The 16,534-nt window shown below is 46.6% G+C and overlaps 9 non-coding genes and 26 pseudogenes across 9 annotated transcripts; all 35 read right to left on the bottom strand.

The window, feature by feature from the left end:
* Window positions 1-87: 87 nt before the first annotated feature.
* LOC136721773 (uncharacterized) lies at window positions 88-206 on the bottom strand (annotated as a pseudogene).
* A 221-nt stretch (window positions 207-427) lies between these two features.
* Window positions 428-546, bottom strand: LOC136721836 (uncharacterized; annotated as a pseudogene).
* A 225-nt stretch (window positions 547-771) lies between these two features.
* Window positions 772-890, bottom strand: LOC136721858 (5S ribosomal RNA). Its single transcript, XR_010806165.1, has one exon. It is a non-coding gene; the product is annotated as a 5S ribosomal RNA (ribosomal RNA).
* A 210-nt stretch (window positions 891-1,100) lies between these two features.
* On the bottom strand, window positions 1,101-1,219 carry LOC136721856 (5S ribosomal RNA). The gene has a single exon (XR_010806164.1). It is a non-coding gene; the product is annotated as a 5S ribosomal RNA (ribosomal RNA).
* A 220-nt stretch (window positions 1,220-1,439) lies between these two features.
* LOC136721774 (uncharacterized) lies at window positions 1,440-1,557 on the bottom strand (annotated as a pseudogene).
* A 209-nt stretch (window positions 1,558-1,766) lies between these two features.
* On the bottom strand, window positions 1,767-1,885 carry LOC136721789 (uncharacterized; annotated as a pseudogene).
* A 205-nt stretch (window positions 1,886-2,090) lies between these two features.
* Window positions 2,091-2,209, bottom strand: LOC136721813 (uncharacterized; annotated as a pseudogene).
* Window positions 2,210-2,428: 219 nt separating this feature from the next.
* LOC136721882 (uncharacterized) lies at window positions 2,429-2,547 on the bottom strand (annotated as a pseudogene).
* Window positions 2,548-3,099: 552 nt separating this feature from the next.
* On the bottom strand, window positions 3,100-3,218 carry LOC136721741 (uncharacterized; annotated as a pseudogene).
* Window positions 3,219-3,433: 215 nt separating this feature from the next.
* On the bottom strand, window positions 3,434-3,552 carry LOC136721803 (uncharacterized; annotated as a pseudogene).
* A 220-nt stretch (window positions 3,553-3,772) lies between these two features.
* On the bottom strand, window positions 3,773-3,891 carry LOC136721855 (5S ribosomal RNA). Its single transcript, XR_010806163.1, has one exon. It is a non-coding gene; the product is annotated as a 5S ribosomal RNA (ribosomal RNA).
* A 216-nt stretch (window positions 3,892-4,107) lies between these two features.
* LOC136721754 (uncharacterized) lies at window positions 4,108-4,226 on the bottom strand (annotated as a pseudogene).
* Window positions 4,227-4,450: 224 nt separating this feature from the next.
* Window positions 4,451-4,569, bottom strand: LOC136721854 (5S ribosomal RNA). The gene has a single exon (XR_010806162.1). It is a non-coding gene; the product is annotated as a 5S ribosomal RNA (ribosomal RNA).
* A 224-nt stretch (window positions 4,570-4,793) lies between these two features.
* Window positions 4,794-4,912, bottom strand: LOC136721878 (uncharacterized; annotated as a pseudogene).
* Window positions 4,913-5,470: 558 nt separating this feature from the next.
* On the bottom strand, window positions 5,471-5,588 carry LOC136721745 (uncharacterized; annotated as a pseudogene).
* A 220-nt stretch (window positions 5,589-5,808) lies between these two features.
* LOC136721747 (5S ribosomal RNA) lies at window positions 5,809-5,927 on the bottom strand. Its single transcript, XR_010806145.1, has one exon. It is a non-coding gene; the product is annotated as a 5S ribosomal RNA (ribosomal RNA).
* Window positions 5,928-6,148: 221 nt separating this feature from the next.
* LOC136721843 (uncharacterized) lies at window positions 6,149-6,267 on the bottom strand (annotated as a pseudogene).
* A 215-nt stretch (window positions 6,268-6,482) lies between these two features.
* LOC136721891 (uncharacterized) lies at window positions 6,483-6,601 on the bottom strand (annotated as a pseudogene).
* Window positions 6,602-6,816: 215 nt separating this feature from the next.
* On the bottom strand, window positions 6,817-6,935 carry LOC136721786 (uncharacterized; annotated as a pseudogene).
* A 220-nt stretch (window positions 6,936-7,155) lies between these two features.
* LOC136721874 (5S ribosomal RNA) lies at window positions 7,156-7,274 on the bottom strand. The gene has a single exon (XR_010806180.1). It is a non-coding gene; the product is annotated as a 5S ribosomal RNA (ribosomal RNA).
* Window positions 7,275-7,490: 216 nt separating this feature from the next.
* Window positions 7,491-7,609, bottom strand: LOC136721767 (uncharacterized; annotated as a pseudogene).
* A 224-nt stretch (window positions 7,610-7,833) lies between these two features.
* On the bottom strand, window positions 7,834-7,952 carry LOC136721853 (5S ribosomal RNA). The gene has a single exon (XR_010806161.1). It is a non-coding gene; the product is annotated as a 5S ribosomal RNA (ribosomal RNA).
* Window positions 7,953-8,177: 225 nt separating this feature from the next.
* On the bottom strand, window positions 8,178-8,296 carry LOC136721888 (uncharacterized; annotated as a pseudogene).
* A 224-nt stretch (window positions 8,297-8,520) lies between these two features.
* LOC136721794 (uncharacterized) lies at window positions 8,521-8,639 on the bottom strand (annotated as a pseudogene).
* Window positions 8,640-8,849: 210 nt separating this feature from the next.
* LOC136721807 (5S ribosomal RNA) lies at window positions 8,850-8,968 on the bottom strand. Its single transcript, XR_010806150.1, has one exon. It is a non-coding gene; the product is annotated as a 5S ribosomal RNA (ribosomal RNA).
* A 209-nt stretch (window positions 8,969-9,177) lies between these two features.
* On the bottom strand, window positions 9,178-9,296 carry LOC136721886 (uncharacterized; annotated as a pseudogene).
* A 224-nt stretch (window positions 9,297-9,520) lies between these two features.
* LOC136721799 (uncharacterized) lies at window positions 9,521-9,639 on the bottom strand (annotated as a pseudogene).
* A 210-nt stretch (window positions 9,640-9,849) lies between these two features.
* LOC136721863 (5S ribosomal RNA) lies at window positions 9,850-9,968 on the bottom strand. The gene has a single exon (XR_010806170.1). It is a non-coding gene; the product is annotated as a 5S ribosomal RNA (ribosomal RNA).
* A 215-nt stretch (window positions 9,969-10,183) lies between these two features.
* LOC136721756 (uncharacterized) lies at window positions 10,184-10,302 on the bottom strand (annotated as a pseudogene).
* A 218-nt stretch (window positions 10,303-10,520) lies between these two features.
* On the bottom strand, window positions 10,521-10,639 carry LOC136721749 (uncharacterized; annotated as a pseudogene).
* A 215-nt stretch (window positions 10,640-10,854) lies between these two features.
* Window positions 10,855-10,973, bottom strand: LOC136721829 (uncharacterized; annotated as a pseudogene).
* Window positions 10,974-11,188: 215 nt separating this feature from the next.
* LOC136721770 (uncharacterized) lies at window positions 11,189-11,307 on the bottom strand (annotated as a pseudogene).
* Window positions 11,308-11,526: 219 nt separating this feature from the next.
* On the bottom strand, window positions 11,527-11,645 carry LOC136721772 (uncharacterized; annotated as a pseudogene).
* A 209-nt stretch (window positions 11,646-11,854) lies between these two features.
* Window positions 11,855-11,973, bottom strand: LOC136721766 (uncharacterized; annotated as a pseudogene).
* A 215-nt stretch (window positions 11,974-12,188) lies between these two features.
* On the bottom strand, window positions 12,189-12,307 carry LOC136721828 (uncharacterized; annotated as a pseudogene).
* Between the last annotated feature and the right edge of the window lie 4,227 nt (window positions 12,308-16,534).

The following is a 16,534-nucleotide window of genomic DNA, read 5'->3' as shown; positions in this document are numbered from 1 at the left end:
GGTACGTGTACAATACTTCAATTATATCTCCTCCAGACAGATAGAGAGTATTAAGAGCTACGATGAAGTTTCCCAGGAGACGTAAAAAGCTTGCAGTACCAGGTATTTCCAGGAGGTCTCCCATCCAAGTACTGACGAGTCCCTGCCCCGTTTAGCTTCCGAGATCTGACGAGATCGGGCGTGTTCAGGACGGTGTGGCCACAAGCCAAGAGGCCGGGCTGCATGATGTCTCTTAAAGGCTGGCGGGTATTGACAGAACTTCCAGCAAAAAATAAAAAATAAATAAATAGAAAAATGGAGGGAAAAATATCAGTGCAGGACAGGGTGTTGAAAGTAGCCGGGTACATGTACAATTCTTCAATTATATCTCCTCCAGACTGAATGAGAGTATTAAGAGCTACGATGAAGTTACCCAGGAGATGTAAAAAGCTTTCAGCACCTGGTATTTCCAGGAGGTCACCGATCCAATTACTGACCTGGCCCTGCCCAGTTTTTCTTCCGAGATCTGACGAGATCTTGCGTCTTCAGGACGGTGTGGCCGCAAGCCGAGATGCCTGGCTGCATGATGTCTCTTAAAGGTTGGCGGGTATTGACGGAACTTCCAGCAAAAAAAAAATATAAAAAAAGAAAAAAGAAAAATGGATGGAAAAATATCAGTGCAGCAAAGGGTGTTGACAGTAGCTGGATACGTGTACAATACTTCAATTATATCTCCTCCAGACAGAGAGAGAGTATTAAGAGCTACGATGAAGTTACCCAGGAGACGTAAAAAGCTTGCAGCACCTGGTATTTCTAGGAGGTCTCCCATCCAAGTACTGACCAGGCCCTGCCCCGTTTAGCTTCCGAGATCTGACGAGATCGGGCGCATTCAGGACGGTGTGGCCACAAGCCGAAAGGCCTGGCTGCATGATGTCTCTTAAAGGTTGGCGGGTATTGACGGAACTGCCAGCAAAAAAAAAAAAGAAAAATAGAGGGATATATACCAGTGCAGCAAAGGGTGTTGAAAGTAGCCGGGTACGTGTACAATTCTTCAATTATATCTCCTGGAGACAGAAAGAGAGTATTAAGAGCTACGATGAAGTTACCCAGGAGACGTAAAAAGCTTGCAGCACCTGGTATTTCTAGGAGGTCTCCCATCCAAGTACTGACCAGGCCCTGCCCCGTTTAGCTTCCGAGATCTGACGAGATCGGGCGCATTCAGGACGGTGTGGCCACAAGCCGAAAGGCCTGGCTGCATGATGTCTCTTAAAGGTTGGCGGGTATTGACGGAACTTCCAGCAAAATTAAAAAAAAAAAAAATAGAAAAATGGAGGGAAAAATATCAGTGCAGGAAAGGGTGTTGAAAGTAGCCGGGTACGTGTACAATTCTTCAATTATATCTCCTGCAGACTGAAAGAGAGTATTAAGAGCTATGATGAAGTTACCCAGGAGACGTAAAAAGCTTGCAGCACCTGGTATTTCTAGGAGGTCTCCCATCCAAGTACTGACCAGGCCCTGCCCCGTTAGCTTCCGAGATTTGACAAGATCGGGCGCGTTCAGGATGGTGTGGCCGCAAGCCGAGATGCCTGGCTGCATGATGTCTCTTAAAGGTTGGCGGGTATTGACGGAACTGCCAGCAAAAAAAAAAAGAAAAATAGAGGGAAATATACCAGTGCAGCAAAGGGTGTTGAAAGTAGCCGGGTACGTGTACAATTCTTCAATTATATCTCCTGGAGACAGAAAGAGAGTATTAAGAGCTACGATGAAGTTACCCAGGAGACGTAAAAAGCTTGCAGCACCTGGTATTTCCAGGAGGTCACACATCCAAGTACTGACCAGGCCCTGCCCCGTTAAGCTTCCGAAATCTGATATGATCGGGCGCGTTCAGGACGGTGTGACTACAAGCCAAGAGGCCTGGCTGCATGATGTCTCTTAAAGGCTGGCGGATATTGACGGAACTTTCAGCAAAAAAAAAATAAATGGATGGAAAAATATCAGTGCAGCAAAGGGTGTTGACAGTAGCTGGGTACGTGTACAATACTTCAATTATATCTCCTCCAGACAGATAGAGAGCATTAAGAGCTACGATAAAGTTACCCAGGAGACGTAAAAGCTTGCAGCACGAGGTATTTCCAGGAGGTCTCACATTCATGTACTGACCAGGTCCTGCCCCGTTTAGCTTCCGAGATCTGACAAGATCGGGCGCGTTCAGGACGGTGTGGCCGCAAGCCGAGATGTCTGGCTGCATGATGTCTCTTAAAGGCTGGCGGATATTGACGGAATTTCCAGCAAAAAAAAAAAAAAAAAAAAAGAAAAATGGATGGAAAAATATCAGTGCAGGAAAGGGTGTTGAAAGTAGCCGGGTACGTGTACAATTCTTCAATTATATCTCCTGGAGACAGAAAGAGAGTATTAAGAGCTACGATGAAGTTACCCAGGAGACGTAAAAAGCTTGCAGGACCTGGTATTTCCAGGAGGTCTCCCATCAAAGTACTGACCAGGCCCTGCCCCGTTTAGCTTCCGAGATCTGATGAGATCGGGCGCGTTCAGGACGGAGTGGCCACAAGCCGAAAGGCCTGGCTGCATGATGTCTCTTAAAGGTTGGCGGGTATTGACGGAACTTCCAGCAAAAAAAAAAAAAAAAAAAATAGAAAAATGGAGGGAAAAATATCAGTGCAGGAAAGGGTGTTGAAAGTAGCCGGGTACGTGTACAATTCTTCAATTATATCTCCTGCAGACTGAAAGAGAGTATTAAGAGCTACGATAAAGTTACCCAGGAGACGTAAAAGCTTGCAGCACCTGGTATTTCCAGGAGGTCTCACATTCAAGTACTGACCAGGTCCTGCCCGTTTAGCTTCCGAGATCTGACAATATCATGCGCGTTCAGGACGGTGTGGCCGAAAGCCAAGAGGCCCGGCTGCATGATGTCTCTTTAAGGCTGGCGGGTATTGACGGAACTTCAAGCAAAAAAAAAAAGAAAAAAGAAAAATGGAGGGAAAAATATCAGTGCAGCAAAGGGTTTTGAAAGTAGCCGGGTACGTGTACAATTCTTCAATAATATCTCCTACAGACTGAAAGAGAGTATTAAGAGCTATGATGAAGTTACCCAGGAGACGTAAAAGCTTGCAGCACCAGGTATTTCCAGGAGGTCTCACATTCAAGTACTGACCAGGTCCTGCCCCGTTTAGCTTCCGAGATCTGACGAGATCGGGCGCGTTCAGGACGGTGTGGCCGCAAGCCGAGATGTCTGGCTGCATGACGTCTCTTAAAGGCTGGCGTGTATTGACGGAATTTCCAGCAAAAAAAAAAAAAAAAAAGAAAAATGGATGGAAAAATATCAGTGCAGGAAAGGGTGTTGAAAGTAGCCGGGTACGTGTACAATTCTTCAAATATATCTCCTCCAGACAGATAGAGAGTATTAAGAGCTACGATAAAGTTACCCAGGAGACGTAAAAACTTGCAGCACCAGGTATTTCCAGGAGGTCTCACATTCATGTACTGACCAGGTCCTGCCCCGTTTAGCTTCCAAGATCTGACGAGATCGGGCGAGTTCAGGATGGTGTGGCCGCAAGCCGAGATGCCTGGCTGCATGATGTCTCTTAAAGGCTGGCGGGTATTGACGGAATTTCCAGCAAAAAAAAAAAAAAAAAAAATAGAAAACTGGAGGGAAAAATATCAGTGCAGGAAAGGGTGTTGAAAGTAGCCGGGTACGTGTACAATTCTTCAATTATATCTCCTGGAGACAGAAAGAGAGTATTAAGAGCTACGATGAAGTTACCCAGGAGACGTAAAAAGCTTGCAGCACCTGGTATTTCTAGGAGGTCTCCCATCCAAGTACTGACCAGGCCCTGCCCCGTTTAGCTTCCGAGATCTGACGAGATCGGGCGCATTCAGGACGGTGTGGCCACAAGCCGAAAGGCCTGGCTGCATGATGTCTCTTAAAGGTTGGCGGGTATTGACAGAACTTCCAGCAAAAAAAAAAAAAAAAAAAGAAAAATGGATGGAAAAATATCAGTGCAGCAAAGGGTGTTGACAGTAGCTGGGTACGTGTACAATTCTTCAATTATATCTCCTCCAGACAGAAAGAAAGAACTAAGAGCTACGATAAAGTTAACCAGGAGACGTAAAATCTTGCAGCACCAGGTATTTCCAGGAGGTCTCCCATCCAAGTACTGACCAGGTCCTGCCCCGTTTAGCTTCCGAGATCTTACGAGATCGGTCGCATTCAGGACGGTGTGGCCACAAGCCGAAAGGCCTGGCTGCATGATGTCTCTTAAAGGTTGGCGGGTATTGACGGAACTTCCAGCAAAAAAAAAAAAGAAAAAAAGAAAAAAGAAAAATGGATGGAAAAATATCAGTGCAGCAAAGGGTGTTGACAGTAGCTGGATACGTGTACAATACTTCAATTATATCTCCTCCAGACAGAGAGAGAGTATTGAGAGCTACGATAAAGTTACCCAGGAGACGTAAAAGCTTGCAGCACCTGGTATTTCTAGGAGGTCTCCCATCCAAGTACTGACCAGGCCCTGCCCCGTTTAGCTTCCGAGATCTGACGAGATCGGGCGCATTCAGGACGGTGTGGCCACAAGCCGAAAGGCCTGGCTGCATGATGTCTCTTAAAGGTTGGCGGGAATTGACAGAACTTCCAGCAAAAAAAAAAAAAAAAAAAAAAAAAAAGAAAAATGGATGGAAAAATATCAGTGCAGCAAAGGGTGTTGACAGTAGCTGGGTACGTTTACAATTCTTCAATTATATCTCCTCCAGACAGAAAGAAAGAACTAAGAGCTACGATAAAGTTACCCAGGAGACGTAAAATCTTGCAGCACCAGGTATTTCCAGGAGGTCTCCCATCCAAGTACTGACCAGGTCCTGCCCCGTTTAGCTTCCGAGATCTGACGAGATCGGGCGCAATCAGGACGGTGTGGCCACAAGCCGAAAGGCCTGGCTGCATGATGTCTCTTAAAGGTTGGCGGGTATTGACGGAACTTCCAGCAAAAAAAAAAAAGAAAAAAAGAAAAAAGAAAAATGGATGGAAAAATATCAGTGCAGCAAAGGGTGTTGACAGTAGCTGGATACGTGTACAATACTTCAATTATATCTCCTCCAGACAGAGAGAGAGTATTGAGAGCTACGATAAAGTTACCCAGGAGACGTAAAAGCTTGCAGCACTAGGTATTTCCAGGAGGTCTCACATTCAAGTACTGACCAGGTCCTGCCCGTTTAGCTTCCGAGATCTGACAATATCATGCGCGTTCAGGACGGTGTGGCCGAAAGCCAAGAGGCCCGGCTGCATGATGTCTCTTTAAGGCTGGCGGGTATTGACGGAACTTCAAGCAAAAAAAAAAAGAAAAAAGAAAAATGGAGGGAAAAATATCAGTGCAGCAAAGGGTTTTGAAAGTAGCCGGGTACGTGTACAATTCTTCAATACTATCTCCTACAGACTGAAAGAGAGTATTAAGAGCTATGATGAAGTTACCCAGGAGACGTAAAAAGCTTGCAGCACCTGGTATTTCCAGGAGGTCACCCATCCAAGTACTGACCAGGCCCTGCCCCGTTAGCTTCCGAGATCTGACGAGATCGGGCGCGTTCAGGACGGTGTGGCCGAAAGCCAAGAGGCCTGGCTGCATGATGTCTCTTAAAGGCTGGCGGGTATTGATGGAACTTCCAGCAAAAAAAAAAAAAAAAAAAAATGGAAAATGGAGGGAAAAATATCAGTGCAGCAAAGGGTGTTGAAAGTAGCCGGGTACGTGTACAATACTTCAATTATATCTCCTCCAGACAGATAGAGAGTATTAAGAGCTACGATGAAGTTTCCCAGGAGACGTAAAAAGCTTGCAGCACCAGGTATTTCCAGGAGGTCTCCCATCCAAGTACTGACCAGGCCCTGCCCCGCTTAGCTTCCGAGATCTGATGAGATCGGGCGTGTTCAGGACGGTGTGGCCGCAAGCCAAGAGGCCTGGCTGCATGATGTCTCTTAAAGGCTGGCGGGTATTGACGGAACTTCCAGCAAAAAATAAAAAATAAATAAATAGAAAAATGGAGGGAAAAATATCAGTGCAGGACAGGGTGTTGAAAGTAGCCGGGTACATGTACAATTCTTCAATTAAATCTCCTCCAGACTGAATGAGAGTATTAAGAGCTACGCTGAAGTTACCCAGGAGATGTAAAAAGCTTTCAGCACCTGGTATTTCCAGGAGGTCAACCATCCAATTACTGACCAGGCCCTGCCCAGTTTTTCTTCCGAGATCTGACGAGATCTTGCGTCTTCAGGACGGTGTGGCCTCAAGCCAAGAGGCCTGGCTGCATGATGTCTCTTAAAGGCTGGAGGGTTTTGATGGAACTTCCAGCAAGAAACAAAAGAAAAAAGAAAAATGGAGGGAAAAATATCAGTGCAGCAAAGCGTGTTGAAGGTAGCCGGGTACGTGTACAATTCTTCAATTATATATCCTCCAGACAGATAGAGAGTATTAAGAGCTACGATAAAGTTACCCAGGAGACGTAAAAGCTTGCAGCACCAGGTATTTCCAGGAGGTCTCACATTCAAGTACTGACCAGGTCCTGCCCCGTTTAGCTTCCGAGATCTGACGAGATCGGGCGCGTTCAGGACGGTGTGGCCGCAAGCCGAGATGTCTGGCTGCATGATGTCTCTTAAAGGCTGGCGTGTATTGACGGAATTTCCAGCAAAAAAAAAAAAAAAAAAGAAAAATGGATGGAAAAATATCAGTGCAGGAAAGGGTGTTGAAAGTAGCCGGGTACGTGTACAATTCTTCAAATATATCTCCTCCAGACAGATAGAGAGTATTAAGAGCTACGATAAAGTTACCCAGGAGACGTAAAAGCTTGCAGCACCAGGTATTTCCAGGAGGTCTCACATTCATGTACTGACCAGGTCCTGCCCCGTTTAGCTTCCAAGATCTGACGAGATCGGGCGAGTTCAGGATGGTGTGGCCGCAAGCCGAGATGCCTGGCTGCATAATGTCTCTTAAAGGCTGGCGGGTATTGACGGAATTTCCAGCAAAAAAAAAAAAAAAAAAAATAGAAAACTGGAGGGAAAAATATCAGTGCAGGAAAGGGTGTTGAAAGTAGCCGGGTACGTGTACAATTCTTCAATTATATCTCCTGGAGACAGAAAGAGAGTTTTAAGAGCTACGATGAAGTTACCCAGGAGACGTAAAAAGCTTGCAGCACCTGGTATTTCTAGGAGGTCTCCCATCCAAGTACTGACCAGGCCCTGCCCCGTTTAGCTTCCGAGATCTGACAAGATCGGGCGCATTCAGGACGGTGTGGCCACAAGCCGAAAGGCCTGGCTGCATGATGTCTCTTAAAGGTTGGCGGGTATTGACAGAACTTCCAGCAAAAAAAAAAAAAAAAAAAGAAAAATGGATGGAAAAATATCAGTGCAGCAAAGGGTGTTGACAGTAGCTGGGTACGTGTACAATTCTTCAATTATATCTCCTCCAGACAGAAAGAAAGAACTAAGAGCTACGATAAAGTTACCCAGGAGACGTAAAATCTTGCAGCACCAGGTATTTCCAGGAGGTCTCCCATCCAAGTACTGACCAGGTCCTGCCCCGTTTAGCTTCCGAGATATTACGAGATCGGGCGCATTCAGGACGGTGTGGCCACAAGCCGAAAGGCCTGGCTGCATGATGTCTCTTAAAGGTTGGCGGGTATTGACGGAACTTCCAGCAAAAAAAAAAAAGAAAAAAAGAAAAAAGAAAAATGGATGGAAAAATATCAGTGCAGCAAAGGGTGTTGACAGTAGCTGGATACGTGTACAATACTTCAATTATATCTCCTCCAGACAGAGAGAGAGTATTGAGAGCTACGATAAAGTTACCCAGGAGACGTAAAAGCTTGCAGCACCTGGTATTTCTAGGAGGTCTCCCATCCAAGTACTGACCAGGCCCTGCCCCGTTTAGCTTCCGAGATCTGACGAGATCGGGCGCATTCAGGACGGTGTGGCCACAAGCCGAAAGGCCTGGCTGCATGATGTCTCTTAAAGGTTGGCGGGTATTGACAGAACTTCCAGCAAAAAAAAAAAAAAAAAAAAAAAAAAAAGAAAAATGGATGGAAAAATATCAGTGCAGCAAAGGGTGTTGACAGTAGCTGGGTACGTGTACAATTCTTCAATTATATCTCCTCCAGACAGAAAGAAAGAACTAAGAGCTACGATAAAGTTACCCAGGAGACGTAAAATCTTGCAGCACCAGGTATTTCCAGGAGGTCTCCCACCCAAGTACTGACCAGGTCCTGCCCCGTTTAGCTTCCGAGATCTTACGAGATCGGGCGCATTCAGGACGGTGTGGCCACAAGCCGAAAGGCCTGGCTGCATGATGTCTCTTAAAGGTTGGCGGGTATTGACGGAACTTCCAGCAAAAAAAAAAAAGAAACAAAGAAAAAAGAAAAATGGATGGAAAAATATCAGTGCAGCAAAGGGTGTTGACAGTAGCTGGATACGTGTACAATACTTCAATTATATCTCCTCCAGACAGAGAGAGAGTATTGAGAGCTACGATAAAGTTACCCAGGAGACGTAAAAGCTTGCAGCACTAGGTATTTCCAGGAGGTCTCACTTTCATGTACTGACCAGGTCCTGCCCCGTTTAGCTTCCGAGATCTGACGAGATCGGGCGCATTCAGGATGGTGTGGCCGCAAGCCGAGATGCCTGGCTGCATGATGTCTCTTAAAGGCTGGCGGGTATTGACGGAACTGCCACCAAAAAAAAAAAAGAAAAATAGAGGGAAATATACCAGTGCAGCAAAGGGTGTTGAAAGTAGCCGGGTACGTGTACAATTCTTCAATTATATCTCCTGGAGACAGAAAGAGAGTATTAAGAGCTACGATGAAGTTACCCAGGAGACGTAAAAAGCTTGCAGCACCTGGTATTTCTAGGAGGTCTCCCATCCAAGTACTGACCAGGCCCTGCCCCGTTTAGCTTCCGAGATCTGACGAGATCGGGCGCATTCAGGACGGTGTGGCCGCAAGCCAAGAGGCCTGGCTGCATGATGTCTCTTAAAGGTTGGCGGGTATTGACGGAACTTCCAGCAAAAAAAAAAAGAAAAATAGAGGGAAATATACCAGTGCAGCAAAGGGTGTTGAAAGTAGCCGGGTACGTGTACAATTCTTCGATTATATCTCCTGGAGACAGAAAGAGAGTATTAAGAGCTACGATGAAGTTACCCAGGAGACGTAAAAAGCTTGCAGCACCTGGTATTTCTAGGAGGTCTCCCATCCAAGTACTGACAAGGCCCTGCCCCGTTTAGCTTCCGAGATCTGACGAGATCGGGCGCATTCAGGACGGTGTGGCCACAAGCCGAAAGGCCTGGCTGCATGATGTCTCTTAAAGGTTGGCGGGTATTGATGGAACTTCCAGCAAAAAAAAAAAAGAAAAAAAGAAAAAAGAAAAATGGATGGAAAAATATCAGTGCAGCAAAGGGTGTTGACAGTAGCTGGATACGTGTACAATACTTCAATTATATCTCCTCCAGACAGAGAGAGAGTATTGAGAGCTACGATAAAGTTACCCAGGAGACGTAAAAGCTTGCAGCACTAGGTATTTCCAGGAGGTCTCACTTTCATGTACTGACCAGGTCCTGCCCCGTTTAGCTTCCGAGATCTGACGAGATCGGGCGCGTTCAGGATGGTGTGGCCGCAAGCCGAGATGCCTGGCTGCATGATGTCTCTTAAAGGCTGGCGGGTATTGACGGAACTGCCACCAAAAAAAAAAAAGAAAAATAGAGGGAAATATACCAGTGCAGCAAAGGGTGTTGAAAGTAGCCGGGTACGTGTACAATTCTTCAATTATATCTCCTGGAGACAGAAAGAGAGTATTAAGAGCTACGATGAAGTTACCCAGGAGACGTAAAAAGCTTGCAGCACCTGGTATTTCTAGGAGGTCTCCCATCCAAGTACTGACCAGGCCCTGCCCCATTTAGCTTCCGAGATCTGACGAGATCGGGCGCATTCAGGACGGTGTGGCCGCAAGCCAAGAGGCCTGGCTGCATGATGTCTCTTAAAGGTTGGCGGGTATTGACGGAACTTCCAGCAAAAAAAAAAAAAAAAAAGAAAAATGGATGGAAAAATATCAGTGCAGCAAATGGTGTTGACAGTAGCTGGGTACGTGTACAATACTTCAATTATATCTCCTCCAGACAGATAGAGAGTATTAAGAGCTACGATAAAGTTACCCAGGAGACGTAAAAGCTTGCAGCACCAGGTATTTCCAGGAGGTCTCACATTCATGTACTGACCAGGTCCTGCCCCGTTTAGCTTCCGAGATCTGACGAGATCGGGCGCGTTCAGGATGGTGTGGCCGCAAGCCGAGATGCCTGGCTGCATGATGTCTCTTAAAGGCTGGCGGGTATTGACGGAATTTCCAGCAAAAAAAAAAAAAAATATATAGAAAAATGGAGGGAAAAATATCAGTGCAGGAAAGGGTGTTGAAAGTAGCCGGGTACGTGTACAATTCTTCAATTATGTCTTCTCCAGACAGAAAGAGAGTATTAAGAGCTACGATGAAGTTACCCAGGAGACGAAAAAGCTAGCAGCACCTGGTATTTCCAGGAGGTCTCCCATCAAAGTACTGACCAGGCCCTGCCCCGTTTAGCTTCCGAGATCTGACGAGATCGGGCGCGTTCAGGCCGGTGTGGCCTCAAGCCAAGAGGCCTGGCTGCATGATGTCTCTTAAAGGCTGGAGGTTATTGACGGAACTTCCAGCAAAATAAAAAAGAAAAAAGAAAAATGGAGGGAAAAATATCAGTGCAGCAAAGGGTGTTGAAAGTAGCCGGGTATGTGTACAATTCTTCAATTATATCTCCTCCAGACAGAAAGAGAGTATTTAGAGCTACGATAAAGTTACCCAGGAGACGAAATAACTTGCAGCACCTGATATCTCCAGGAGGTCACCCATCCAAGTACTGACGAACCCTTGCCCCGTTTAGCTTCCGAGATCTGATGAGATTGGGCGCGTTCAGGACGGTGTGGCCGCAAGCCAAGAGGCCTGGCTGCATGATGTCTCTTAAAGGCTGACGGGTATTGACGGAACTTCCAGCAAAAAAAAAATGGATAAAGAAAAATGGATGGAAAAATATCAGTGCAGCAAATGGTGTTGACAGTAGCTGGGTACGTGTACAATACTTCAATTATATCTCCTCCAGACAGATAGAGAGTATTAAGAGCTACGATAAAGTTACCCAGGAGACGTAAAAGCTTGCAGCACCAGGTATTTCCAGGAGGTCTCACTTTCACGTACTGACCAGGTCCTGCCCCGTTTAGCTTCCGAGATCTGACGAGATCGGGCGCGTTCAGGATGGTGTGGCCGCAAGCCGAGATGCCTGGCTGCATGATGTCTCTTAAAGGCTGGCGGGTATTGACGGAATTTCCAGCAATAAAAAAAAAAAATATATAGAAAAATGGAGGGAAAAATATCAGTGCAGGAAAGGGTGTTGAAAGTAGCCGGGTACGTGTACAATTCTTCAATTATGTCTTCTCCAGACAGAAAGAGAGTATTAAGAGCTACGATGAAGTTCCCCAGGAGACGTAAAAAGCTGGCAGCACCTTGTATTTCCAGGAGATCTCCCATCGAAGTACTGACCAGGCCCTGCCCCGTTTAGTTTCCGAGATCTGACGAGATCGGGCGCGTTCAGGATGGTGTGGCCGCAAGCCGAGATGCCTGGCTGCATGATGTCTCTTAAAGGTTGGCGGGTATTGACGGAACTTCCAGCAAAAAAAAAAAGAAAAATAGAGGGAAATATACCAGTGCAGCAAAGGGTGTTGAAAGTAGCCGGGTACGTGTACAATTCTTCAATTATATCTCCTGGAGACAGAAAGAGAGTATTAAGAGCTACGATGAAGTTACCCAGGAGACGTAAAAAGCTTGCAGCACCTGGTATTTCTAGGAGGTCTCCCATCCAAGTACTGACAAGGCCCTGCCCCGTTTAGCTTCCGAGATCTGACGAGATCGGGCGCGTTCAGGCCGGTGTGGCCTCAAGCCAAGAGGCCTGGCTGCATGATGTCTCTTAAAGGCTGGAGGTTATTGACGGAACTTCCAGCAAAATAAAAAAGAAAAAAGAAAAATGGAGGGAAAAATAACAGTGCAGCAAAGGGTGTTGAAAGTAGCCGGGTATGTGTACAATTCTTCAATTATATCTCCTCCAGACAGAAAGAGAGTATTTAGAGCTACGATAAAGTTACCCAGGAGACGAAATAACTTGCAGCACCTGATATCTCCAGGAGGTCACCCATCCAAGTACTGACGAACCCTTGCCCCGTTTAGCTTCCGAGATCTGATGAGATTGGGCGCGTTCAGGACGGTGTGGCCGCAAGCCAAGAGGCCTGGCTGCATGATGTCTCTTAAAGGCTGACGGGTATTGACGGAACTTCCAGCAAAAAAAAAATGGATAAAGAAAAATGGAGGGAAAAATATCAGTGCAGCAATGGGTGTTGAAAGTAGCCGGGTACGTGTACAATACTTCAATTATATCTCCTCCAGACAGAAAGAGAGTATTAAGAGCTACGATGAACTCACCTAAAGGATTATTAGGAACACCATACTAATACTGTGTTTGACCCTCTTTCGCCTTCAGAACTGCTTTAATTCTACATGGCATTGATTCAACAAGGTGCTGAAAGCATTCTTTAGAAATGTTGGCCCATATTGATAGGATAGCATCTTGCAGTTGATGGAGATTTGTGGGATGCACATCCAGGGCACGAAGCTCCCGTTCCACCACATCCCAAAGATGCTCTATTGGGTTGAGATCTGGTGACTGTGGGGGCCAGTTTAGTACAGTGAACTCATTGTCATGTTCAAGAAACCAATTTGAAATGATTCGACCTTTGTGACATGGTGCATTATCCTGCTGGAAGTAGCCATCAGAGGATGGGTACATGGTGGTCAAAAAGGGATGGACATGGTCAGAAACAATGCTCAGGTAGGCCGTAGCATTTAAACGATGCCCAATTGGCACTAAGGGGCCTAAAGTGTGCCAAGAAGACATCCCCCACACCATTACACCACCACCACCAGCCTGCACAGTGGTAACAAGACATGATGGATCCATGTTCTCATTCTGTTTACGCCAAATTCTGACTCTACCATCTGAATGTCTCACCTCTTTTTCCTATTTGTAGTGGAGATGAGTGGTACCCGGTGGGGTCTTCTGCTGTTGTAGCCCATCCGCCTCAAGGTTGTACGTGTTGTGGCTTCACAAATGCTTTGCTGCATACCTCGGTTGTAGCGAGTGGTTATTTCAGTCAAAGTTGCTCTTCTATCAGCTTGAATCAGTCGGCCCATTCTCCTCTGACCTCTAGCATCAACAAGGCATTTTCGCCCACAGGACTGCCGCATACTGGATGTTTTTCCCTTTTCACACCATTCTTTGTAAACCCTAGAAATGGTTGTGCGTGAAAATCCCAGTAACTGAGCAGATTGTGAAATACTCAGACCGGCCCGTCTGGCACCAACAACCATGCCACGCTCAAAATTGCTTAAATCACCTTTCATTCCCATTCAGACATTCAGTTTGGAGTTCAGGAGATTGTCTTGACCAGGACCACACCCCTAAATGCATTGAAGCAACTGCCATGTGATTGGTTGATTAGATAATTGCATTAATGAGAAATTGAACAGGTGTTCCTAATAATCCTTTAGGTGAGTGTATATGTATGTATGTTTATGTATGTCCAATTGCTTTGACAATACAAATGAAATTAATTGAGAGAGAGAGAGAGAGAGAGAGAGGAATATGAGCTCCTAAAAAACATTTGTTTTTATACATAAGCGGATTTAATTTGTGATTTACAAATGAATATATAGCACTATAAACATACACAGAAGACATGGAATAGAAATTCAGAAGAAAAAGTATTCAAAAAATAATAATTTTAAGAGAAACACAAAAAGAAGAAAGCAGAGAGACAGTTCAGGAAGAAAAGTCAGAAAAGAAAAGCTGAAGACAAGAATTGGAGGTAAGAGACAAATAATTAAACAAAAAAATATGTATTAATAAAATAAATAAGCATTCTCAGTAGTTGACTCAGCCAATGAAAATGCAGAGCTCCGATTTGAATAGAGTGACAGTAGGAGAGAGCCCAACTGCCACTGAGACTGATAGAAATCTATCGAACAGCAGTCTGACTGCAGAGCTGCCTTTTGAAATCCGATACCCTGAAGACATTCGCTCTGCACAGGCTAAGAAGGACTACAAACAAGCTGTGATGAGAGCATCTCCTGAGACCCTCATCCTAGACTACACCGGTAAAGGAGAAAACAGGGTCAAGAACAATCTACTGTTCTACACCGCCTTTCACAAAACCCTGTGCCAGACATACCCCAATAACAACAAGAGGGGCATTAGCAGAGGCAGGCAGATCTCAGTGCTGGTAGAGAAAGACACAGACAGTGTGATGCTCACTTTTAATGTATACCACAACGGGACCATCATGGTGCAGGGCAGCGAGAGCAGCCTGGACCAATTAGCTCTCGGCTTCCACACTTCAAAGCAGCAGACTGAGGTAGAGAAACAAGAGCCAGAGCCGGCCACCCTGCAGTCTGCCCCCAGCCACACGGAGCCAGACAGTGCCCCATCTCCCACAGACTGCCCCCCTGTCTCCCCAAAACTCTCCAGCAACATTAAAACACTAAAGGAATGCCTATCAGTGCTGGAGCTGGAGTTTGCGGAGTTCAGGGAGCAGACCTTGAGCACCCTGGCCCAGACCTCCTTGTGCGATCAGCTCCGGGATGAGATGCACAGACTAAAGATGCAGCACAAGGCTGAGATCCATGAGCTGAGAGCAGCAGTGAGAGACCTGGAGGAGCAGAGCCAAACCCTGAGGACGGAGCTGCGCAGAGCGAGGGAGGAGCTGACCAGGACACCCCAGCACAGCCAGCTAAGGAGCCTGCAGAGCCAGCTGGAGGAGCTAAGAGAGGAGCTACACATCACTGGAGCACAGAGACTGCACTGCACTGACCCCACAACACCTCCAACCCCTGACGCACCCACTGATCCACCCACACTCCCCACCACTCCTGACACACCCACTATCACCAGACCTGCCACTAATACACAACCCCCTGAAACGCCACTCCCCCAAAACACACCCGCTGCCCCCACCACTCCCGACGCAAACCCGGAGTGGCAGGTCAACGCAGAGGTGGTCATTCTGAGCGAATCCAATGGGAAGTTCCTGGTTGAGAGGCGCCTCTTCCCTGGGCGAAAAGTGAAAAAGCTTTGGTGCTCCACAGCACAGAGAGCCCTGGAGCTGCTCTCCAAGAGGAGGCTTTGCCAAGTCAAACACATCCTCATCCACACCGGCACTAACGACCTGAGTGCCCGCAGGGGCGATGTGGCCTCAGCCCTGAGACAGGTAGCAACGAAAGCCACAGAGGAATTCCCAACTGCCAAAATTTCCATCTCCACACTGCTGCCCCGCACAGACGTGCCCCTGCACATCATCCAGGCCATCAACGCAGAAGTGTCCCGAAGATGTGCCCTCCTCCCCAACGTCCACCTGGCACACCACTGAGACATCCAGCCACATCACCTGTATGACCACGTCCACCTCAACAAGACGGGTGTGAGGATCATCTCAAAGGTCCTCAAGGACACAACCCTGGGCCGAAACCCCACACACCCCCACCTCGAGACCAGGAGCAAACCCCCCAGCCCCCGGCCACATCCCCAGCCACCGGCTCCACCCCAGCCCCAGCCCCTGAGACCCCGCGGCCCCATTCCCCACCCCCCCATCCCCAGAGGGCCCGTCCAGCACAGCAGAGCGGACAGCCGGGGACCAGCACAGCCACACAGCCACGCAGCAGCGGCTTCCAGAGCCTGGAGGCCCGATGCTGCCCAGCTGGCCCAGATAAGGCAACTCCTCAGTGTCATCTGTACCACACTGCTGAGTTAACTGAGCCTCAACACACATATATATGGTTGTGGAGATGGAGAGTAAGAAAAAATGTGATTTAATTATTCTGATATTTTGATGCAAAGATAAAATCTTTGTGTGATTATTATGTATATCCATATATAATTATTAATAGTAATATAATATCAGTTGTAGACCACAAATTAAACTTTCTTATGTAGAAGAGACAAGTATAATAAAATATATTAACATGTCCTTTAAAATAAGCAGTTGGAATATGCAGGGTTTACGCTCCTCAACTTTTGGAATGAAGAGCACAGGCCCTGAACTGATCAACACTGTAAATAGTTCAGATGTTTTCATTCTTGTAGAGACTTGGTGCTGTGCAGATATGTCTATACACTGGATGGATACAATGGATACAGGGAGCTGATTGTGCCCTCCTATAAAAAACCCAAAGTCAGGTGTGGCAGGGCCTCGTGGGGGATTATCGTGTGGTACAGGGAGGAGCTCCGAGCAGCCCTATGCCCAGTACAGAGAGGAGACACACACCTGTGGATGAAAATCAGAAAAGACACCCTACAAAATAACACAGATATATACCTATGTGCAATTTATATGCCACCCGCAGACTCCCCCTACTATAATGAGGAAGGCTTTCATGAGCTTCAAAACGAAATCTGCC

The sequence above is a fragment of the Amia ocellicauda genome, unplaced genomic scaffold, assembly GCF_036373705.1.
Source record: "Amia ocellicauda isolate fAmiCal2 unplaced genomic scaffold, fAmiCal2.hap1 HAP1_SCAFFOLD_123, whole genome shotgun sequence".
NCBI lineage: Eukaryota > Metazoa > Chordata > Actinopteri > Amiiformes > Amiidae > Amia > Amia ocellicauda.
Note: the sequence above shows the minus strand (reverse complement) of the source record. Positions and strands in the feature narration are given on the sequence as shown.